Source organism: Rhinolophus sinicus, chromosome 13, assembly GCF_057876585.1.
Source record: "Rhinolophus sinicus isolate RSI-liver-muscle chromosome 13, RSI-T2T, whole genome shotgun sequence".
Taxonomy (NCBI): Eukaryota; Metazoa; Chordata; class Mammalia; order Chiroptera; family Rhinolophidae; genus Rhinolophus; species Rhinolophus sinicus.
In genome coordinates this window covers 32,424,867-32,435,324 of record NC_142513.1, presented here as the reverse complement: position 1 = coordinate 32,435,324, position 10,458 = coordinate 32,424,867, and the positions used below count along the sequence as shown (strand labels likewise).

The window sequence follows — 10,458 nt, the reverse complement described above, 5'->3', positions numbered from 1 at the left end:
TGTAAATTGTTAGAAGCAAAATACCTAAGTCCCTTTGTACCTCTTTCTTACAAGAATACTACCAGCAAAGTACCTGACTATGCAATTTAAATTTGTTATGTTTTATAACTTTCTAAATATTCCTTACTAAAGCTTAATTTTGTAGGCAAAAGAATTGAGCCTTAAAAACAATGAAAAACTTTCATTCATTCATTTTGAAAATATTTGATGGATTTTTGTTATTGATACTTAATTGTCACAACAATAATTCCAAATGTTTATCCCATTTTTAGCAAGTCATCATCACATACCGTAGATGAAGGAAAACTGATAGGTCTTAATATCTGAATGATTTGGGATGGAAAGGAGAGAGAAAATGAAACATAAAAAATTAAAATAAGTTTTTAACAAGAGTCAAAGAGGATCCCAAAGTTTCATTATGACCCATGAATCAATGACTGTTGGTAACTCCTAAGGGCACACTTTCAGAAGCAGGAAGCAGGAAAGATGGTTAGTAAGGAAAGGATTTCTGTGGTCCAGGCCACATATTTAAGAAGTTTGCCTTCTTAAGGATGAACATAAATATGGAAGCTTGAAAGTGACAAAAAATGAACTGGCACTATAAGAGAACAGATTTGCCAGTTGGGAGGTCTATGGATAGAGCTGGGCTTCCTGTTACTCACTGGTCTTGACTTCCTGTTAAAACTCTATGGTCCTAACTTCCTGTGGGGAGGGGCAGGGCGGTGATATATATCGCACCTACCTTAGAAGGGGTACAGGATGCTGCATGTGGGTGGCCGGCCAGAGGTGCATGTTCTCTCACTGCTCTGGTGGTTTTGCTTTTTCCTTTTCCCGAATAAACTCTTTTGGCGGACTTCCTGGAAAATTATTTTGTCCAGTCAACAAAAGGGACAGAGAGAAAATGGGAGGTTGTATACATGCTTGGATAATTTTATCTGCCATTCATTTATTTTTGTTGTATGTCAGGCTAATACTGGATACCGGAGATATAGCAGTGAAAACAACAGACATAACTATCACCTTTATGAGGTATATCACCTTTTTAAAGTTTAGCTAGTCACACAAATGCATATTTATTGTAGTAACTATTTTGCATAGGGTCACATGCCACAGTTTGTTACAAAGGTGAGCAAGATATAGAACTACCGTCAATCAGTTTACAGTCTAAGTCAATAGAAAATATAAATATCAATTCTTTTTTTTTTTTTTCCTGCCTCAGGCTTATTTGTACAAATAGCACAGGAGGACACCAGTCCACCAGCCCCATGCAGACAGCAGCCCAAGGGTCACACCAATCCTCTTGTCTTCACGTTGGCAGACAGAGGCTTCTACTCTGGAGCCTTCGTGGGAGCCTGGGTACCTTTGAGAGCTGGAGGCAGAGATGCAGCTGCAGCTAGGGCCTTGGTTTGAGCCTTGGCCTTGGACTTTGGCCAGCAGAGCCTGAGACCCTTGGCAATGTGGGCTCGAGCACATTTCCCAAGTGTGGGGACAAAGCCCCGGAGAGCAGTTTCCAGGCTCTCGGCCTCACATGGAGGGGTGCTGGCTCGGGTAGTAGATGGCCGTTGGCTGTGGCTAGTTGGCCGTCAGCTGTAGCTGTAGCTATTTAGCCAATTGGACACTGATATAACTGCCGTGGCTGCGCTGGAGAGAGGGAGTTGGTCAGTTGGCAGAAAATAGGACAGCAGGTCGCACGTCGAGTGAACCCAGCCTCCAGTGAGACTATAGTGGTGTGACTTCCCCATCTGTGGCTCCGTGGGTGTTCCTTTTTTGGCCTCACCATGTCCTCTGTTCTTATGTGGGGAGCAAGAGCTGAGACCCCGCAGGCCGCCCTGCAGGACACCAAGCTTGGGGTAGGCGATGTGGGCAAGTCAGCTGATCTTGTGGCTGCTGCCCTTTGGGATCTTGGGCTTGACTTCCTTGGGCTTTAGGGGGGCTTGATAGCCTCAGCCCATGCAGCCATGGTCTTGGCATTGTTGGCTTGCATCTTCTTCAGGCCCTTCTTATTGTGCTTCTTGGCAAAGCACATGTTCCTCAGGAACTTGGAACTTGGTCCCCCTCTTAAGAGATTCATTATCTTGGTGACTGGGATTTCTTGATGCCATTTCTGTGCCATTTTCAGGAGTGGTTGTACGTGGTGTGGTTCTTGGACTTGGCCATGTCTGTACCCAAGCCCATAGCTCCCAAACTGCTGGAAACAGAAGAGAAAAAGCTGAACTCAATTCTTAAACTTATGCAGTGGCTTCACTTATAGTATCTCAAAGACTCTTCACGAAAATGTTGTGAAGAATTTGGATAAGGATTATACCAATTCATTATTATTATTTCTTAATAATTGAGGAATAAAACTGGGGCACAATAGATTTTAGTGATTTACCCAAATACACAAAGAATGGGAGGAATGCTGGGCTGGCTCTGACTTCCTCTTTCTTTAAATTACGCAGTCTCCCTTCGGCAAGAGTTCAAATTCAAAATTAACAGATAAATAAAATTCTAAAAATATTCCTAAGGCTATTTAAAAAAATCACTTGGGTCAGAAAACAATCTTGTTTGTTGTAAATAAGGTAAGGAATCATGATAGAGGAGGCTGGAATGCAAAACTGAGTAATTTGCATAGAAGCATACTCTGTTTCTAAGTGTTTATGGAATTTATAGGCACAGTAGGGGAGTCCATGTATCTCAGTGGAAAAAGTTTGGGATTTTGAGTCCGATAATTTGAGTTTAAATCCTGATCTTGAACTTACTAGTTGAAAGACTTCAAACTAGTAATTCACTCTCAGAGCATGGTGAAGATTGAATTAGACACTATATATTATAAAGCACCAATTACTAATAAGTATTACATATAACTCTTATTTTGGAAAACTAAAGCTTTTATGGAAGGGCACATGAAAATTGGGGGGTTGGGTTGTCTTCTTCTTTTGCCCATCAATGAGATGCACATAGACCAGTGTTTAATTGAATAGGGACTATAGCCTAGCTAAGCTAACATGTAAAGCTGATCATCACAGTCACCTCTTGTCAACTTGCTGCTCATACGTATCCCCTTAAACCCTATTTAATACCCAAATAAAGACAGTAACAAAGACATACTTCCATCTAAAATAATGTAACTATCCTGTGTGCAACTGAAAATGCTCTATTTCCCCAGAAGAGAATACAAAGTCCTTGGGTGATATTTACTCTTTGTCTTGCTATCCTCTTAAATACAGTGATGCAACGTAAAGTACTAATACATCGTATGTGATAAGGGGATAAAAGAGGGAAGAAAAAATATTTACTGTACACACCGCAGCATATACATTATGAAATAACAAAGACATACTCATACCTATTAAAGTCTTAATTTCTGCAACTGGCCACATGGTTTTGGCTATATAGCTAGTATTTATAAGTGCCTTCTTCCACTGCCTATTGCCCTCAACATGCACCTCAGCTAGTTGTGGTTCTTTTCCTCGTGGTTCTTTGCCAGACTTTAATTCCTGAAGGGTCTCGGTCATTAGCAGTCCTGCCTTAATTGGGTTGTTGTAGTTTTCCATAGATTTGATCATAGGGCATTGTAACACTCAGAGACACCCTAAGGGATCTCCTGTATTCCAGACATACCCCTTTTTTGTTTCCATTGTGTTATAGCAATCCAATCTCTACTTGGTAATCAAGATCAATCTCCCCAGTCAGTACAGTAAATCCTTCTTTGCCTGTTGATTCATAGGCATGAGGAGTTCAGAGTGGCCAGGTGGCAGTCTCAGCTTCTGTTTCCACGGAAATACTGTTATGTCTCTTGGTAGAAGAATTTCTCCATTTGGAACTGAAACTTCTAGTCCAGCATATCATAAGGTCGTGGGGATAGAAGGCAAAATTTTTGCTAATGGGTCTCTGGGGGTAATAGTGAGTGATGTCACTTCCATTTTAACATTCCGTTTCCTGGACCTGTCAATCCTGGCTACAACACAACCAGCATCATATACTGGATGCTGATTTAGGCATTGACCCAGCTCTGCAAAATATTTCCACTTCGCGGAGACTGGAATTGAATCTTCAAAAGGCCATTCCACTGTTCTTTCAAGTAACTGCTTCAGCATAAGGGGGAACATGGCCAATTTCATGAGCCTGGGTCAACCGCTGCTGCACTTCATTTGCTGTAAAGTGAGTTCCTTGATCAGAAGCAATGCTGTGTAGAATACCATGACAGTGAATAAGTCATTTTATAAGTCCACAGTTTGGGCAGAAGTATTGTGTACAGGAAAAGCAAATCCATATGTGTGTAAATGTCTATTCTATTAAGACTGTACACAATGTTGGCAATGTAGTAGGGTCTTTACTTCATGGGCTGGGGCCTCCTCTTCATTCAAGGAGCTCTGGGTCTGTAAATTGATTTAAATCTGGGAACTGATTGAGGAGACATGATTCGAGTTAGTCTTCTATGTACTTGACCACTTACACAAATCAAATAAGAATTTAAAAGACTGCCCATCTATTTCTTTACAAGGGACACCATGATCAACTAGCCAACACCATAGGTATCTGCTGTGTTGGCCAAAAATAAGACCTAGCTGGACAATCAGCTCTAACACGTCTTTTGGAACAAAAATTAATATAAGACCCCATCTTATTTTACTATAATATAAGACCAAGTCTTATAATATGATTAATATAATATAATATAATATAATATAATATAATATAATATAATATAATAATACTGGGTCTAATATAATATAACATAATATAGTATAATATAATATAAGACCGGGTCTTATATTCATTTTTGCTCCAAAAGATGCATTAGAGCTGATGGTTCGGCTGGGTCTTATTTTCGGGGAAACGGTGACAGTGAGACTATTCTGATTACTGCTGTGATTTCACTGTTCATTATGGTAACCATGCCTTCTCATCTTTGTCTATTAAGTTGTGCCACATGGACCTTGCCACCCTGGGATCTAGTTACCCCTATTGTATTTAAGGATCAGAGTTCGGTGGCAACCGGCAGCTCCAAATGTAATTCCTGATCTACAGAGAAGAACAACCACAGTCCTCCTTAAATATGCTGGAATACCCCTCACAAATATATTTCTCCCTGTCTTGATGAAAGAAGTGTCCATTGGACTGTCCCAGGGTGGATGAGCAGGTCTTAAATGATAAATTTATTCTAATATTACAATATCCCTAAGACTTTAGATACCTTCCTATACAGTATATAAAGGCAGTTTTGGCAATTCAACTTCCTTTAGTCACTTTTCGGTCCATGTTTCAGCAAACCAGCCATATAGAGTGGTAGAGCTTTTCTAACCCCCTGAGCTGCAACATTAAATGCAGAATCTCTGGTAAGAGGGTCTCTATCAATGTCTGGCCTGATCCAACTTTATATTCCTTACATCATTATGCCACACCCTTAGTAACCATTTCCACACATATTACCCAAATTTCTGTTTGTATAATTTGGGAAAATCATGCTGTTCCTTTGGTGTGCAGTGTACTTCATCTCAGGTCACACTTTGCATCTCATTCTCTGAGGCCTGTTGAAAACTTGAGTCTAGTTATAGGTCTAGCAGCAAAGAGGAGTGGTGAGGGCAGTTCCTGAGGGGAACTACCTCAAGGAGAAACCATCATAGCTTCTTCAGATGAAGAAGGTTTAACCTCCTCTTTGTGCAATGTCCTCTTCTACTGGCAAAGAAGATGCAAAAGAATTTAGGGATTCAATGAGCCCAGTTTCACTGAGACCTCCCCATAGGTTTACATTCCAAATGTCAGCACCCTTTCCTTCTCAATGACCTCATCTTAACAGGGGACAACCATAGACTAAGAATTCAATTTGTATTCTGATTCAGCCACTCTCAGGACAAGACTCTGAGTTTAGTTTTCAGAAATATCAGCCCTGAAAGCTACAAGAGATTAAAGTTTTCTTTCAGTAAATAGAAACTTTCAGGTTATTTATGCAGCGTGTGAGCTCTGAGCTCATTTCCTTTCACTGTTTTCTCCAGTGTAAGTAGGAACAACCAGCCAATTCCATCATATTGCTTAGTTTGACTAAAATGTTATACAGTGTCAAATACATGGTTGCCCAGAACCTTGCCATTTATATGGGTATTTGGTAAGGAGTATCCAATGGTGATGTTTTGTCCATCTCTGTTGCTGCGTCATACTGTGGATTATCAGTGCCCTCTTTAACACTGGAAATATTTATTAGTGCCTTTAAATCTGATGAAACAAGAGAACCCATTCCAGAAAACTCAGAATCAATTCAGAAAACTCATTCTTAAGATTCTGCCTCTTTCAAAACACTTCTAGCATAAAAATTGAATCAATCAGGGTTCCACAAGAGAAACAGAACCAATAGCGCGTGCACACACACACACACACACACACACACACACACACACACACATTAAGAGATATAGTGCAAAGAATTGGCCTATATAATTATTGGGGCTGGCTAGGCAACTCCATCTGGTGGGCCATCAGAAAGAGAAGGCTGGAAATTCTTGAGCACAAGCTCAGAAATTCTGTCCACAGGCAGAATTTCTTCTTTCTCAGGGAAACATCAGTTCTGCTCCTAAGGCCCTTTAACTGTTTGGGTGAAGCCCACCCGGATTTTTGAGCAACTTAAAGTTTACTGTTTATAGATGTTAATCACATCTATTATATACATTCACAGCAACACCGTTCATGTTTGGTTGAATGATTGGGGAGTATAGCCTAGCCAAGCAAACACATAAAACTGACCATCACACCGTCCCTTAAGGATGATTTTTAAAAGTAAAATTCTGCCCACTCTTTGCTTCAATTTTTGTTATCCTTATTTACAGTGTACTTATTTTTTAAAAATATGTATCAAGATAGAAATTTTTTAGTTGACTCCGTAGTTACTTAGTGATCCATGTGCCCAGCTTAGCGCTGCGTACCATATTGTGTGCATCTTGTTTCACAGGCATTAAAGTCGACGTGGAGTCCGATTCACCTGAGCATTCAGCATGTCCTGGAAGAAGGAAGAGTTTCACAAAAAGTCATCCAGAAGAAAATGGAAAACGAATGACTATCGAATGTGAGCACAGTGGCCAGCTCAGCAGATATGTATTTTAATACATCAGGACATTTTTTTCAAAGCCATTTACTTTCCTTTCCTACTTGAGAGTTTCCTATCTTGTTACTCAGGTGTTATCTCTTTGTCCAACACCATGAAAGCCAAGAATTGGTCCTGTGTTCACAGTACTCATGGGATAAATTTGCTTCTATCATCTCTTCCTCCTCCCATTATGACAAATGTTCTTCCTCCCAGCTCCTCACTCCCCAGAAGCAGCAGGGCCTAAAAAATGTGGCATTTTTCTCCTCATCTTTCTCAAGTTCCTGTGGTTGACACAGCAGAAGGAATAGGAAATACTGGAGGAAGTTAGCAAGCCACGTTTAATTCAGGCTCAGCAATTGTTGCTAGAATAGTCTATGTTTAATTCCATGCACACGAGTAGCTTAAGCTAGGTTTTGAAGCCCATACCTCATTAAGGACATATATAGAAAACATATGAAAACAGTAATTTTTGAGCTTTTAGTTTTTAACATTCCCTTCTCATCATGACCTTTTCAATTGTCAGTAAGAGGCATCTACATTGCCTTGAGGATAAGTAGATCATTAGAGAAAAAATGGAAAAGAAGAAACAGTCAATGTTCAGCTTTCTGATTTCCAAAATAGTCTTTTAAGAATCAAAAGGAATGACTTGAGAGAGACAGGGCAATGTTTAGGTCATAGTCATAGAACTGGAAAGAGAATAGAGTCTTCAGGTCAAGACGACATCTTTCCTCCAATCATACTCGCATAGCAAAAGGGGGAAAATATATACATAGAGAGATGTGGCTGGACTCAGTAAAAGACAAGCATTGGCACAGTCAAGGAATAGAACAGAAAATCAAAATGGTGGGTAGAACAGAAGGTAAGACTTTGTTAGTTACATTTTGAATGTGAAGTAGGCAGTAGTTACAGGGGTTTTGATTACTTCCAGGTAAAGAGGACAGATGCTTGGGTAGACCCCTCCCCTTTTTGATAGGGAGGTGAAATTTTTCTGTCAATCCTTTCCTAGGGATAGAATTCCTAATTAGTGGTAGCCTAAGAAAGGCAGGGACATAGATATATGTGCATGACCAGCAGTTGTGGCAATCGGGCCACTCATCTCAGCATGGATTTGCCACACTCCCAATTTGACTGCTGGTAATAGAATCTAGCCCCAGTAGGGCCAGATGAGACAATTGTGAAGCCAGAAACAAACAGACAAGCAAAACAATTTATTGCAAAGCTAATAAAATTTGGAAAAATAGAACACTTTACCAAACCAACAGAAGGCAGAGAAAGAGAAATACAACAATAAGGAAAAGAAAGGGAAAAAAAAGGTGCTAGAAATAAACGCCACTAAACTCATGGATAATATAAGTAGATTAAACTTCCCTATTAAAAATTAGTTTGTAAAATTGAATTTGAAGTAGGTTGCTTCCATAAGACAAAAAAAATACACCTAAAACAACACCACATAGAAAGATTTTAAAAAGGCATGGAAAACAAATACTAAGTAAAAAAAAAAAAAAATGCAGTGTAACAAAAGTAATATCTGTCGAAATAAAATTTAATGCAACATGACTACAATAAAAAAGATACCGATATCATATGATTATGAAAAAAGAATAAGCCAATGGGCAGCTATGCTAATCATGAAGCTGTAGGCAATCAACAACATAACCTTTAAGCTAATAAAAAAAAAACTTGCCAAATTATAAGGATAAATTAACCAACCAAGAAACATTGGAGATTTTAACAAAACTCTATCAAAAAGGCATAAAATAAATTGATAAAAATGAGAATGCATATAAATGATTTAAACCACAAAATTTATAACATTGATTTGTTCTATAAGAAATAAGGTCTGGGAGATGTCATCGAAATGGTGACATGAGGTGATCCTCTGTAAATCTCCCCTGCAATTTACAACTAATCAAACAACAATAATTCCACAAAGGACTCCCTGCACAGCAGACAGGTAAGACGAAGAGGCCCACTACTGAATTCACCTAAAGGTGGGCGAATCATGCAAGTGGGGGAAGAGGGAAGGGAGAAGTGCGGAGACGGAGCCGCCCAGGTGCAGGACAGAGACCTAGCTCAGTGCTCCAAGCTCGCTGCATTCCAGAACTACCGCAGCTGCGGGAGAGGTAAGAACTTGGACTGCTAGGTCTCTGCTTATGGCCCACAGGGCTGAGGGAGCAGCATATAACACGGCTGAACCCAACGCTCACGGCAGAGACCTCGGAGAAAAGACTGAGGGAAGAAGGCTGAAAAAGGTGGTTTTAAACCCTCACTGCCGAGCAGAGGATGGAAGCCTTAGGCACTGAGACTAGCTGCCCCCTCCCAACCCTCCCAGAGCTCTCCCCGCCCCCACCTGCCTGGTGCTAGAAGCAGAACAGTAGCAGTGTCAGATCAAAAGAACAGATTATTTGCTGTTCTGAGAACTGTGGACCGCAGACACAGATTTGCAGCCCAATTAGTTCCAACAAAGGGGAGGGAGCTGTGGAAGCAGGACCGGCTGTGGCGGTGGTTGCTGCCATTGCTCTGGGCCACCTCTCACAAGTCAGCCTGCCCCTGGCCCCACCTATCTGGGTGGATCCCTGCAGGAGTAAACATAACTGCTGAAACAAACGGGCTCTGAATCTGGTGCAGGAAGAGCTTTGGAACTTTAAAAGCTCTCCGCATACCTACACAGACACTGCGCCCTGTGACCCAGTCCAACTATTAGTGGAGGAGAAGCCCGTCTCCCAGGGAATCCCCCCATTGTGTGAGAAGCTGGAATAGTGCAGAGAAAACATAGCACTACCGAGTGAGAGAGAAAAAAAGGCTGCAGTCGGAAAGAAAATAAAACATTTTACCAACAAGTACTGGAAAACAAAAGAAAGACCTCGTCCTATCAACCTGTTGCAGAAGCCCCCTCCTGTAGATGTCTAGGAAGAGAAATAATAAATCAGTAATTGCCATGAATAACCAAGGCAACAAGACAGCTCAGAAAGAAAGTGAAAAGTCTCCAGAAAAGGAACTAAAAGATATGGAAATATGTGACTTAAATGACAGAGAATTCAAGATTGCAGTGCTGAAAAAACTCAACGAGATGCAAGAAAACACAGAAAGGCAGTTTAATGAACTCAGAAACACAATCAAGGAACAACATGACCATTTTGCAAAAGAGATTGAAATTTTAAAAAAGAACCAAATAGAATTTCTGGAGATTAAGAACTCAATAGAAGAAATTAAGAATGAAATAGCCAGCTTAGGTAGTAGAGTTGACCAGATGGAGGAAAGAATCAGTGACATCGAAGATAGAAACCTGGAAATGACACAGATGGAAGAAGAAAGAGACTTGAGACTTAAAAGAAATGAAAGAACTCCAGACCAATATCTCTGATGAATACAAATGCAAAAATCCTAAAGAAAATTCA

General features: G+C 40.3%; 1 pseudogene; it reads right to left on the bottom strand.

The window, feature by feature from the left end:
* Window positions 1-1,328: 1,328 nt before the first annotated feature.
* On the bottom strand, window positions 1,329-2,157 carry LOC109449016 (large ribosomal subunit protein eL29-like; annotated as a pseudogene).
* Window positions 2,158-10,458: the final 8,301 nt, after the last annotated feature.